Source organism: Aquarana catesbeiana, linkage group LG06, assembly GCF_042186555.1.
Source record: "Aquarana catesbeiana isolate 2022-GZ linkage group LG06, ASM4218655v1, whole genome shotgun sequence".
NCBI classification, from domain to species: Eukaryota; Metazoa; Chordata; class Amphibia; order Anura; family Ranidae; genus Aquarana; species Aquarana catesbeiana.
The window spans coordinates 771,992-786,097 of record NC_133329.1 but is presented as its reverse complement, the minus strand read 5'-3'; the positions used below and the strand labels follow the sequence as shown (position 1 = coordinate 786,097).

Below are 14,106 nucleotides of genomic sequence, written 5' to 3'. Positions count from 1 at the left end.
CAGAGCCGCTCAGGACAGAGCCAGTCAGGAAAGAGCCAGTCAGGAAAGAGCCACTCAGGAAAGAGCCACCCAGGAAAGAGCCACTCAGGAAAGAGCCACTCAGGACAGAGCCACTCAGGAAAGAGCCACTCAGGAAAGAGCCACTCAGGACAGAGCCACTCAGGACAGAGCCACTCAGGACAGAGCCATGGTGTCTGCACCACCCCTTAGGCTGCTTTCCATTAATAGGGAGCAGGCATGCATTTCTCTATTGGTCATTATTGGGTCTGATTTGAGACACCTGAATATGGGAGAGGAGATGACCAATACCAGACCAGACACAGGCTAGTTACCTCTCTTCATCACTCAGCCAGATGGGGTTGAGAATCAATCACCAGTAATATTCCTATTGCAGTGAGGTTGTTATAGAGCTAGAATTAAATATAGAAGTTTAAAGATATAACAGCAGAAGAAATTTACCAAAAATGATACAGCAAAGTCAGATAGTTCAGTAGAATAAAACAGACAGACGGATAGAAGACAATCATTATTGATATCCCATCCCCCAAGTTCCCAACCCCCAAGGCCCCAGTCCTATACATCCCAGTCCACCAAGTTCCCATCCCCCAAGGCTCCTGTCCTATACATCCCAGTCCCCAACCCCCAAGGCCCCAGTCCTATACATCCCAGTCCACCAAGTTCCCAACCCCCAAGGCTCCTGTCCTATACATCCCAGTCCGCCCAGTTCCCATCCTCCAAGGCCCCAGTCCTATACATCCCAGTCCCCAACCCCCAAGGCCCCTGTCCTATACATCCCAGTCCCCAACCCCCAAGGCCCCTGTCCTATACATCCCAGTCCCCAACCCCCAAGGCCCCTGTCCTATACATCCCAGTCCCCAACCCCCAAGGCCCCTGTCCTATACATCCCAGTCCCCAACCCCCAAGGCCCCTGTCCTATACATCCCAGTCCGCCCAGTTCCCAACCCCCAAGGCCCCTATCCTATACATCCCAGTCCCCAACCCCCAAGGCCCCTGTCCTATACATCCCAGTCTGCCCAGTCCCCAACCCCCAAGGCTCCTGTCCTATACATCCCAGTCCACCCAGTTCCCATCCCCCCCAAGGCCCCAGTCCTATACATCCCAGTCCAACAAGTTCCCATTCCCCAAGGCTCCTGTCCTATACATCCCAGTCCGCCCAGTCCCCAACCCCCAAGGCTCCTGTCCTATACATCCCAGTCTGCCCAGTTCCCAGCCTCCAAGGCCCCAGTCCTATACATCCCAGTCCCCAACGCCCAAGGCTCCTGTCCTATACATCCCAGTCCCCAACCCCCAAGGCTCCTGTCCTATACATCTCAGTCCCCAACCCCCAAGGCTCCTGTCCTATACATCCCAGTCCCCAACCCCCAAGGCCCCTGTCCTATACATCCCAGTCCACCAAGTTCCCAACCCCCAAGGCTCCTGTCCTATACATCCCAGTCCGCCCAGTTCCCATCCTCCAAGGCCCCAGTCCTATACATCCCAGTCCCCAACCCCCAAGGCCCCTGTCCTATACATCCCAGTCCCCAACCCCCAAGGCCCCAGTCCTATACATCCCAGTCCACCAAGTTCCCATCCCCCAAGGCTCCTGTCCTATACATCCCAGTCCCCAACCCCCAAGGCCCCAGTCCTATACATCCCAGTCCACCAAGTTCCCAACCCCCAAGGCTCCTGTCCTATACATCCCAGTCCGCCCAGTTCCCATCCTCCAAGGCCCCAGTCCTATACATCCCAGTCCCCAACCCCCAAGGCCCCTGTCCTATACATCCCAGTCCCCAACCGCCAAGGCCCCTGTCCTATACATCCCAGTCCCCAACCCCCAAGGCCCCTGTCCTATACATCCCAGTCCCCAACCCCCAAGGCCCCTGTCCTATACATCCCAGTCCCCAACCCCCAAGGCCCCTGTCCTATACATCCCAGTCCGCCCAGTTCCCAACCCCCAAGGCCCCTATCCTATACATCCCAGTCCCCAACCCCCAAGGCCCCTGTCCTATACATCCCAGTCTGCCCAGTCCCCAACCCCCAAGGCTCCTGTCCTATACATCCCAGTCCACCCAGTTCCCATCCCCCCCAAGGCCCCAGTCCTATACATCCCAGTCCAACAAGTTCCCATCCCCCAAGGCTCCTGTCCTATACATCCCAGTCCGCCCAGTCCCCAACCCCCAAGGCTCCTGTCCTATACATCCCAGTCTGCCCAGTTCCCAGCCTCCAAGGCCCCAGTCCTATACATCCCAGTCCCCAACGCCCAAGGCTCCTGTCCTATACATCCCAGTCCCCAACCCCCAAGGCTCCTGTCCTATACATCTCAGTCCCCAACCCCCAAGGCTCCTGTCCTATACATCCCAGTCCCCAACCCCCAAGGCCCCTGTCCTATACATCCCAGTCCACCAAGTTCCCAACCCCCAAGGCTCCTGTCCTATACATCCCAGTCCGCCCAGTTCCCATCCTCCAAGGCCCCAGTCCTATACATCCCAGTCCCCAACCCCCAAGGCCCCTGTCCTATACATCCCAGTCCCCAACCCCCAAGGCTCCTGTCCTATACATCCCAGTCCCCAACCCCCAAGGCCCCTGTCCTATACATCCCAGTCCCCAACCCCCAAGGCCCCTGTCCTATACATCCCAGTCCCCAACCCCCAAGGCCCCTGTCCTATACATCCCAGTCCGCCCAGTTCCCAACCCCCAAGGCCCCTATCCTATACATCCCAGTCCCCAACCCCCAAGGCCCCTGTCCTATACATCCCAGTCTGCCCAGTCCCCAACCCCCAAGGCTCCTGTCCTATACATCCCAGTCCACCCAGTTCCCATCCCCCCCAAGGCCCCAGTCCTATACATCCCAGTCCAACAAGTTCCCATCCCCCAAGGCTCCTGTCCTATACATCCCAGTCCGCCCAGTCCCCAACCCCCAAGGCTTCTGTCCTATACATCCCAGTCCACCCAGTTCCCATCCTCCAAGGCCCCAGTCCTATACATCCCAGTCCCCAACCCCCAAGGCTCCTGTCCTATACATCCCAGTCCGCCCACTTCCCAACCCCCAAGGCTCCTGTCCTATACATCCCAGTCTGCCCAGTTCCCAGCCTCCAAGGCCCCAGTCCTATACATCCCAGTCCCCAACGCCCAAGGCTCCTGTCCTATACATCCCAGTCCCCAACCCCCAAGGCTCCTGTCCTATACATCTCAGTCCCCAACCCCCAAGGCTCCTGTCCTATACATCCCAGTCCGCCCAGTTCCCATCCTCCAAGGCCCCAGTCCTATACATCCCAGTCCCCAACCCCCAAGACTCCTGTCCTATACATCCCAGTCCCCAACCCCCAAGGCCTCTGTCCTATACATCCCAGTCCCCAACCCCCAAGGCTCCTGTCCTATACATCCCAGTCCGCCCAGTTCCCAACCCCCAAGGCTCCTGTCCTATACATCCCAGTCCCCAACCCCCAAGGCCCCTGTCCTATACATCCCAGTCCCCAACCCCCAAGGCCCCTGTCCTATACACCCCAGTCCGCCCAGTTCCCAACCCCCAAGGCTCCTGTCCTATACATCCCAGTCCACCCAGTTCCCATGCCCCCCAAGGCCCCAGTCCTATACATCCCAGTCCAACAAGTTCCCATCCCCCAAGGCTCCTGTCCTATACATCCCAGTCCGCCCAGTCCCCAACCCCCAAGGCTTCTGTCCTATACATCCCAGTCCACCCAGTTCCCATCCTCCAAGGCCCCAGTCCTATACATCCCAGTCCCCATTCCTCAGATCTGTGATTTTCTCCTATGATTGGACTTGTAGAGGAAGTGGCGTGTGTCGTGCCGGAAGAATGTCAGGAGTTTTGTGGAACACCAATTGGCTGCTCAAACATTGCTTACCCCAAGTTGGTGGTAAAACTGATGCCCACAGGTAAGTGACCAATCACAGCCGGCAAAGGACTGAGATAAAAGGCTACAATGTATTATATGATACAATACTATGATGTCAGAGCAACCGGCAGGTTCTTACCTCCATCCCATCATAACCCCAACTACAATAGTCTGTCCTGATTATTGTCACCACCTTGTGCCTGACACCCCCCCTCATATCTGACCCTCCCCCTTATATCTGACCCTCCCCCTTCCTTGTACCCGACACTCTCCCCTCCTCCTTGTACCCGACACCCTCCCCTCATAGCTGACCCTCCCCCCTCATATCTGACCCTCCACCTTCCTTGTACCCAACACTCTCCCCTCCTCCTTGTACCCGACACCCTCCCCTCATAGCTGACCCTCCCCCCTCATATCTGACCCTCCCCCTTCCTTGTACCCAACACTCTCCCCTCCTCCTTGTACCCGACACTCTCCCCTCCCCCTTCCTTGTACTCGACACTCTACCCTCCTCCTCCTCCTTGTACCCGACCCTCTCCCCTCCTCCTCCTTGTACCCGACACTCTCCCCTCCTCCTCCTCCTTGTACCCGACCCTCTCCCCTCCTCCTCCTTGTACCCGACACTCTCCCCTCCTCCTCCTCCTTGTACCCGACCCTCTCCCCTCCTCCTCCTTGTACCCGACACTCTCCCCTCCTCCTCCTCCTTGTACCCGACCCTCTCCCCTCCTCCTCCTTGTACCCGACACTCTCCCCTCCTCCTCCTCCTTGTACCCGACCCTCTCCCCTCCTCCTCCTTGTACCCGACACTCTCCCATCCTCCTCCTTGTACCCGACCCTCTCCCGTCCTCCTCCTTGTACCCGACCCTCTCCCCTCCTCCTCCTCCTTGTACCCGACCCTCTCCCCTCCTCCTCCTCCTTGTACCTGACCCTCTCCCCTCCTCCTCCTCCTCCTTGTACCCGACCCTCTCCCCTCCTCCTCCTCCTTGTACCCGACCCTCTCCCCCCCTCCTCCTCCTTGTACACTACACTCTCCCCTCCTCCTCCTTGTACCCGACCCTCTCCCCTCCTTGTACCCGACCCTCTCCCCTCCTCCTCCTTGTACCCGACCCTCTCCCCTCCTCCTCGTACCCAACACTCTCCCCTCCTCCTTTTACCCGACACTCTCCCCTCCTCCTTGTACCCGACACTCTCCCCTCCTCCTCCTTATACACTACACTCTCCCCTCCTCCTCCTTGTACCCGACACTCTCCCCTCCCCCTTCCTTGTACCCGACACTCTCCCCTCCTCCTCCTTATACACTACACTCTCCCCTCCTCCTCCTTGTACCCGACACTCTCCCCTCCCCCTTGTACCAGACACTCTCCCCTCCTCCTCCTTGTACCCGACACTCTCCCCTCCTCTTCCTTGTACCCGACCCTCTCCCCTCCTCCTCCTTGTACCCGACACTCTCCCCTCCTCCTTGTATCCGACACTCTCCCCTCCTCCTTGTATCTGACACCCTCCCCTCCTCCTCCTTGTACACGACACTCTCCCCTCCTCCTTGTACCCGACACTCTCCCCTCCTCCTCTTTGTACACGACACTCTCCCCTCCTCCTCCTTGTACCCGACACTCTCCCCTCCTCCTTGTACCCGACAATCTCCCCTCCTCCTCCTTGTACCCGACACTCTCCCCTCCTCCCCCTTGTACCCGACACTCTCCCCTTCTCCTTGTACCCGACACTCTCCCCTCCTCCCCCTTGTACCCGACACTCTCCCCTCCTCCTCCTTGTACCCGACACTCTCCCCTCCTCCTCCTTGTACCCGACACTCTCCCCTCCTCCTCCTTGTACCAGACACTCTCCCCTCCTCCTCCTTGTACCAGACACTCTCCCCTCCTCCTCCTTGTACCCGACCCTCTCCCCTCATCCCCCTTGTACCCGACACTCTCCCCTCCTCCTCCTTGTACCCGACACTCTCCCCTCCTCCTCCTTGTACCCGACACTCTCCCCTCCCCCTTCCTTGTACACGAAACTCTCCCCTCCTCCTCCTTGTACCAGACACTCTCCCCTCCTACTCCTTGTACCCGACCCTCTCCCCTCATCCCCCTTGTACCCGACAATCTCCCCTCTTCCTCCTTGTACCCGACACTCTCCCCTCCTCCTCCTTGTACCCGACACTCTCCCCTCCTCCACCTTGTACCCGACCCTCTCCCCTCCTCCTCCTTGTACCCGACACTCTCCCCTCCTCCTTATACCCGACACTCTCCCCTCCTCCTCCTTGTACACGACACTCTCCCTCCTCCTCCTTGTACCCGACACTCTCCCCTCCTCCTTGTATCTGACACCCTCCCCTCCTCCTCCTTGTACACGACACTCTCCCCTCCTCCTCCTTGTACCCGACACCCTCCCCTCCTTGTACCCGACCCTCTCCCCTCCTCCTTGTACCAGACACTCTCCCCTCCTCCTCCTTGTACCCGACCCTCTCCCCTCCTCCTTGTACCCGACAATCTCCCCTCCTCCTCCTTGTACCCGACACTCTCCCCTCCTCTTTCTTGTACCCGACACTCTCCCCTCCCCCTTCCTTGTACACGACACTCTCCCCTCCTCCTCCTTGTACCCAACACTCTCCCCTCCTCCTCCTTGTACCCGACACTCTCCCCTCCTCCTCCTTGTACCCGACACTCTCCCCTCCTCTTCCTTGTACCCGACCCTCTCCCCTCCTCCTCCTTGTACCCGACACTCTCCCCTCCTCCTTGTATCCGACACTCTCCCCTCCTCCTTGTATCTGACACCCTCCCCTCCTCCTCCTTGTACACGACACTCTCCCCTCCTCCTTGTACCCGACACTCTCCCCTCCTCCTCTTTGTACACGACACTCTCCCCTCCTCCTCCTTGTACCCGACACTCTCCCCTCCTCCTCCTTGTACCCGACCCTCTCCCCTCCTCCTCCTTGTACCCGACACTCTCCCCTCCTCCTCCTTGTACCCGACACTCTCCCCTCCTCCTCCTTGTACCCGACACTCTCCCCTCCTGCTCCTTGTACACGACACTCTCCCCTCCTCCTCCTTGTACCCGACACTCTCCCCTCCTCCTCCTTGTACCCGACACTCTCCCCTCCTCCTCCTTGTACCCGACACCCTCCCCTCCTTGTACCCGACCCTCTCCCCTCCTCCTTGTACCCGACACTCTCTCCTCCTCCTTGTACCAGACACTCTCCCCTCCTCCTCCTTGTACCCGACACTCTCCCCTCCTCCCCCTTGTACCCGACACTCTCCCCTCCTCCTCCTTGTACCCGACACTCTCCCCTCCTCCCCCTTGTACCCGACACTCTCCCCTCCTCCTCCTTGTACCAGACACTCTCCCCTCCTCCTCCTTGTACCAGACACTCTCCCCTCCTCCTCCTTGTACCCGACCCTCTCCCCTCATCCCCCTTGTACCCGACACTCTCCCCTCCTCCTCCTTGTACCCGACACTCTCCCCTCCTCCTCCTTGTACCCGACACTCTCCCCTCCCCCTTCCTTGTACACGAAACTCTCCCCTCCTCCTCCTTGTACCCGACCCTCTCCCCTCATCCCCCTTGTACCCGACAATCTCCCCTCTTCCTCCTTGTACCCGACACTCTCCCCTCCTCCTCCTTGTACCCGACACTCTCCCCTCCTCCTCCTTGTACCCGACCCTCTCCCCTCCTCCTCCTTGTACCCGACACTCTCCCCTCCTCCTTGTACCCGACACTCTCCCCTCCTCCTCCTTGTACACGACACTCTCCCTCCTCCTCCTTGTACCCGACACTCTCCCCTCCTCCTTGTATCTGACACCCTCCCCTCCTCCTCCTTGTACACGACACTCTCCCCTCCTCCTCCTTGTACCCGACACCCTCCCCTCCTTGTACCCGACCCTCTCCCCTCCTCCTTGTACCAGACACTCTCCCCTCCTCCTCCTTGTACCCGACCCTCTCCCCTCCTCCTTGTACCCGACAATCTCCCCTCCTCCTCCTTGTACCCGACACTCTCCCCTCCTCCTTCTTGTACCCGACACTCTCCCCTCCCCCTTCCTTGTACACGACACTCTCCCCTCCTCCTCCTTGTACCCGACACTCTCCCCTCCTCCTCCTTGTACCAGACACTCTCCCCTCCTCCTCCTTGTACCCGACACTCTCCCCTCCTCTTCCTTGTACCCGACCCTCTCCCCTCCTCCTCCTTGTACCCGACACTCTCCCCTCCTCCTTGTATCCGACACTCTCCCCTCCTCCTTGTATCTGACACCCTCCCCTCCTCCTCCTTGTACACGACACTCTCCCCTCCTCCTTGTACCCGACACTCTCCCCTCCTCCTCTTTGTACACGACACTCTCCCCTCCTCCTCCTTGTACCCGACACTCTCCCCTCCTCCTCCTTGTACCCAACCCTCTCCCCTCCTCCTCCTTGTACCCGACACTCTCCCCTCCTCCTCCTTGTACCCGACACTCTCCCCTCCTCCTCCTTGTACCCGACACTCTCCCCTCCTGCTCCTTGTACACGACACTCTCCCCTCCTCCTCCTTGTACCCGACACTCTCCCCTCCTCCTCCTTGTACCCAACACTCTCCCCTCCTCCTCCTTGTACCCGACACCCTCCCCTCCTTGTACCCGACCCTCTCCCCTCCTCCTCCTTGTACCCGACCCTCTCCCCTCCTCCTTGTACCCGACACTCTCCCCTCCTCCTCCTTGTACCCGACACTCTCCCCTCCTCCTCCTTGTACACGACACTCTCCCCTCCTCCTCCTTATACCCGACACTCTCCTCTCCTCCTCCTTGTACCCGACACTCTCCCCTCCTCCTCCTTGTACCCGACACTCTCCCTCCTCCTCCTTGTACCCGACCCTCTCCCCTCCTCCTCCTTGTACCAGACACTCTCTCCAGTGGTCTCTCTCGTGTCTTTCACAGGTCTCCGTGGCCTCATGCTTGCGGTTATGTTAGCCGCCCTCATGAGCAGTCTGGCCTCCATATTCAACAGCAGCAGCACTTTGTTCACTATTGATGTCTGGAAGAAGCTGAGACCTCGGGCTGTAGAGAGGGAGCTGATTCTGGTCGGAAGGTGAGTGGCGGCTCGATGTCGAAAGACAAATTAATCAGATGACAGCGGTGTCACCCAACATATCTCTGCTTCTCAGGGTGTGGACGGTCTGCCTTGTGGCCTTCAGCATAGCGTGGATTCCCGTGGTCCAAGCTGCACAAGGGGGGCAATTGTTTGACTACATTCAGTCCGTTGCCAGTTTCCTGGCACCGCCCATCGCGGCCGTCTTCTTCCTGGCGCTGTTCGTGAAGAGAGTGACCGAGCCGGTGAGAAATTTCATATCATAACCCAGAATGCCTCATCCACATATACCCTCCTCTACCCATAATGCCTCACAAACATATCTCCTCCTCTACCCATAATGCCTCACCAACATATCTCCTCCTCTACCCATAATGCCTCACCAACATATCTCCTCCTCTACCCATAATGCCTCACCAACATATCTCCTCCAACCATAATGCCTCATCCACATATACCCTCCTCTACCCATAATGCCTCACAAACACATCTCCTCCTCTACCCATAATGCCTCACCAACATATTTCCTCCAACCATAATGCCTCATCCACATATCTCCTCCTCTACCCATAATGCCTCACTAACATATCTCCTCCTCTACCCATAATGCCTCACCAACATATCTCCTCCTCTACCCATAATGCCTCACCAACATATCTCCTCCAACCATAATGCCTCATCCACATATACCCTCCTCTACCCATAATGCCTCACTAACATATCTCCTCCTCTACCCATAATGCCTCACCAACATATCTCCTCCTCTACCCATAATGCCTCACCAACATATCTCCTCCAACCATAATGCCTCATCCACATATACCCTCCTCTACCCATAATGCCTCACAAACATATCTCTTCCTCTACCCATAATGCCTCACAAACATATCTCTTCCTCCAACCATAATGCCTCATCCACATATACCCTCCTCTACCCATAATGCCTCACAAACATATCTCTTCCTCCACCCATAATCCCTCATCCACATACAAATCGTGGTATTGGACAACGTACCCTCTGCCTCCACCAATCCTGAGTTCTTAAAAAAAAATATGCTGATGCACACCACCACAACCTACATATTGCTCCACTATACACCACCCAACCCCCCACATATTACCAATCATACCCTTCCCTGCCATATATCTGGATGTTGTTTCTTGCAGGGTGCCTTCTGGGGTCTGATTGGAGGGCTGTTCCTGGGTCTTTGTCGGATGGTGCCTGAATTTGCCTTTGGATCAGGAAGTTGCTCCGCCCCCAGCTCCTGCCCTGCGATCATCTGTGGAGTTCATTATCTCTACTTTGCTATCATTCTCTTCTTCTGCTCAGCGGTACTTATCCTGGCCGTGTCCTACTGCACGCCGCCCATCCCGGACCAGCAGGTAAGAGACGTGAGCTGGGAAAGTAGTGTCAGGCTATGGGCCGAAAAATACCATTCTGTACTGTCAGATCTTTTCCTTCAAGTCTATGGAGGGACCCCGGAATTCACAAATAGTCGGGTTATACTTCCGCCTACAGGAGGTCACAACACTAGCAAACAGGTTGTAAGCCCATGCCCTTGTAACCCCTCTTCCACTTATAACCCCTCTTCTCCCTGTAGCCCCCCCCCTTTACCCACAACCCCTCTTCTCCTTGTAGCCCCCCCTTTACACAACCCCTCTTCTCCTTGTAGCCCCCCCTTTACACAACCCCTCTTCTCCCTGTAGCCCCCCCCCCCCTTACCCACAACCCCTCTTCTCCCTGTAGCCCCCCCCCCCTTTACCCACAACCCCTCTTCTCCCTGTAACCCCCCCCTTTACCCACAACCCCTCTTCTCCCTATAGCCCTCCCTTTACCCACAACCCCTCTTCTCCCTGTAGCCCCCCCCCCTTTACCCACAACCCCTCTTCTCCTTGTAGCCCCACCTTTACACAACCCCTCTTCTCCCTGTAGCCCTCCCTTTACCCACAACCCCTCTTCTCCCTGTAGCCCCCCCCCCTTTACCCACAACCCCTCTTCTCCTTGTAGCCCCCCCTTTACCCACAACCCCTCTTCTCCCTGTAACCCCCCCCTTTACCCACAACCCCTCTTCTCCCTGTGCCCCCCCCCCTTTACCCACAACCCCTCTTCTCCCTGTAGCCCCCCCTTTACCCACAACCCCTCTTCTCCCTGTAACCCCACCTTTACCCACAACCCCTCTTCTCCCTGTGCCCCCCCCTTTACCCACAACCCCTCTTCTCCCTGTAGCCCCCCCTTTACCCACAACCCCTCTTCTCCCTGTAACCCCACCTTTACCCACAACCCCTCTTCTCCCTGTAGCCCTCCCTTTACCCACAACCCCTCTTCTCCCTGTAGCCCCCCCCCCTTTACCCACAACCCCTCTTCTCCTTGTAGCCCCCCCTTTACCCACAACCCCTCTTCTCCCTGTAACCCCCCCCCTTTACCCACAACCCCTCTTCTCCCTGTGCCCCCCCCCTTTACCCAAAACCCCTCTTCTCCCTGTAGCCCCCCCTTTACCCACAACCCCTCTTCTCCCTGTAGCCCTCCCTTTACCCACAACCCCTCTTCTCCCTGTAGCCCTCCCTTTACCCACAACCCCTCTTCTCCCTGTAGCCCTCCCTTTACCCACAACCCCTCTTCTCCCTGTAGCCCTCCCTTTACCCACAACCCCTCTTCTCCCTGTAGCCCCCCCTTTACCCACAACCCCTCTTCTCCCTGTAGCCCTCCCTTTACCCACAACCCCTCTTCTCCCTGTGCCCCCCCCTTTACCCAAAACCCCTCTTCTCCCTGTAGCCCCCCCTTTACCCACAACCCCTCTTCTCCCTGTAGCCCCCCCCCTTTACCCACAACCCCTCTTCTCCTTGTAGCCCCCCCTTTACCCACAACCCCTCTTCTCCCTGTAACCCCCCCCTTTACCCACAACCCCTCTTCTCCCTGTGCCCCCCCCCCTTTACCCACAACCCCTCTTCTCCCTGTAGCCCCCCCTTTACCCACAACCCCTCTTCTCCCTGTAACCCCACCTTTACCCACAACCCCTCTTCTCCCTGTGCCCCCCCCCCTTTACCCACAACCCCTCTTCTCCCTGTAGCCCCCCCTTTACCCACAACCCCTCTTCTCCCTGTAACCCCACCTTTACCCACAACCCCTCTTCTCCCTGTAGCCCTCCCTTTACCCACAACCCCTCTTCTCCCTGTAGCCCCCCCCCCTTTACCCACAACCCCTCTTCTCCTTGTAGCCCCCCCTTTACCCACAACCCCTCTTCTCCCTGTAACCCCCCCCCTTTACCCACAACCCCTCTTCTCCCTGTGCCCCCCCCCTTTACCCAAAACCCCTCTTCTCCCTGTAGCCCCCCCTTTACCCACAACCCCTCTTCTCCCTGTAGCCCTCCCTTTACCCACAACCCCTCTTCTCCCTGTAGCCCTCCCTTTACCCACAACCCCTCTTCTCCCTGTAGCCCTCCCTTTACCCACAACCCCTCTTCTCCCTGTAGCCCTCCCTTTACCCACAACCCCTCTTCTCCCTGTAGCCCCCCCTTTACCCACAACCCCTCTTCTCCCTGTAGCCCTCCCTTTACCCACAACCCCTCTTCTCCCTGTAGCCCTCCCTTTACCCACAACCCCTCTTCTCCCTGTAGCCCCCCCCCCCCTTTACCCACAACCCCTCTTCTCCCTGTAGCCCCCCCTTTACCCACAACCCCTTTTCTCCCTGTGGCCCCCCTTTTACCCATAACACCCCTTCCACCCATTACCCCTCTTCTCCCTGTAGCCCCCTTTTTACCTGTAACCCCCGCACCCTATGGGAGGTGAAGGGGTTCAGGATGGTGCTGTGGGAAGATTAGGAAATTACAGAAAATATCTTCTCCAATTAGAGATCAGGTCCCCCCCCCCCCCCGAGGCTTCACAGAGTGGGTGGGGGGGTTATATGGGGACACTAGGGGGCGGTCCCAGCAAATCTTTGCCAGTGTCCAATCACTCGAAGGTATATAACCCGGGCTCTATGATCCGATCCTCGTGTCCAGTAATTGTATTCATGGTTCAGGAATCTCATTGGTAGATAACATCCCCCATTCCTTCTCATCCCGCAGTTGTATCGGTTGGTGTTCAGCCTTCGGCACAGCCTGGAGCCGCGGGAGGAGATGGAGAAGTCAGGTAATGTGACCAATCACAGCGCCAGCACTGCCACCAACCAATCACAGACACCACGTGGCATTTCTGTTACTGCACAAACCAGATGTACAGATCACATGGTTATTGCCCCGGCATTGTATGGGTCACACCGGTATTGCCCCAGCACAGTACAAGTCAAGCGGGTATTGGTACGGGTAACGAGGGTATGGCCCCGGGACGGTAAAGGTCACGCGGGTATTGTTACGGGTAACGTGGGTATGGCCCCGGGACGGTACAGGTCACGCGGGTATTGTTACGGGTAACGTGGGTATGGCCCCGGGACGGTACAGGTCACGTGGGTATTGTTACGGGTAACGTGGGTATGGCCCCGGGACGGTACAGGTCACGTGGGTATTGTTACGGGTAACGTGGGTATGGCTCCGGGACGGTACAGGTCACGTTGTTATTGTTATGGGTAACGTGGGTATGGCTCCGGGACGGTAAAGGTCACGTGGGTATTGTTACGGGTAACGTGGGTATGGCTCCGGGACGGTACAGGTCACGTGGGTATTGTTACGGGTAACGTGGGTATGGCTCCGGGACGGTACAGGTCACGTGGGTATTGTTACGGGTAACGTGGGTATGGCCCCGGGACGGTACAGGTCACGTGGGTATTGTTACGGGTAACGTGGGTATGGCTCCGGGACGGTACAGGTCACGTTGTTATTGTTATGGGTAACGTGGGTATGGCTCCGGGACGGTAAAGGTCACGTGGGTATTGTTACGGGTAACGTGGGTATGGCTCCGGGACGGTACAGGTCACGTGGGTATTGTTACGGGTAACGTGGGTATGGCTCCGGGACGGTACAGGTCACGTGGGTATTGTTACGGGTAACGTGGGTATGGCTCCGGGACGGTACAGGTCACGTGGGTATTGTTACGGGTAACGTGGGTATGGCTCCGGGACGGTACAGGTCACGTGGGTATTGTTACGGGTAACGTGGGTATGGCCCCGGGATGGTACAGGTCACGTGGGTATTGTTACGGGTAACGTGGGTATGGCTCCGGGATGGTACAGGTCACGTGGGTATTGTTACGGGTAACGTGGGTATGGCC

At 57.8% G+C, this 14,106-nt stretch overlaps 1 pseudogene; it reads left to right on the top strand.

Moving 5' to 3' along the window:
- Window positions 1–13,234, top strand: part of LOC141147374 (sodium/glucose cotransporter 2-like) — a 74,124-nt pseudogene extending 60,890 nt beyond the window's left edge.
- The last annotated feature ends 872 nt before the right edge of the window (window positions 13,235–14,106 follow it).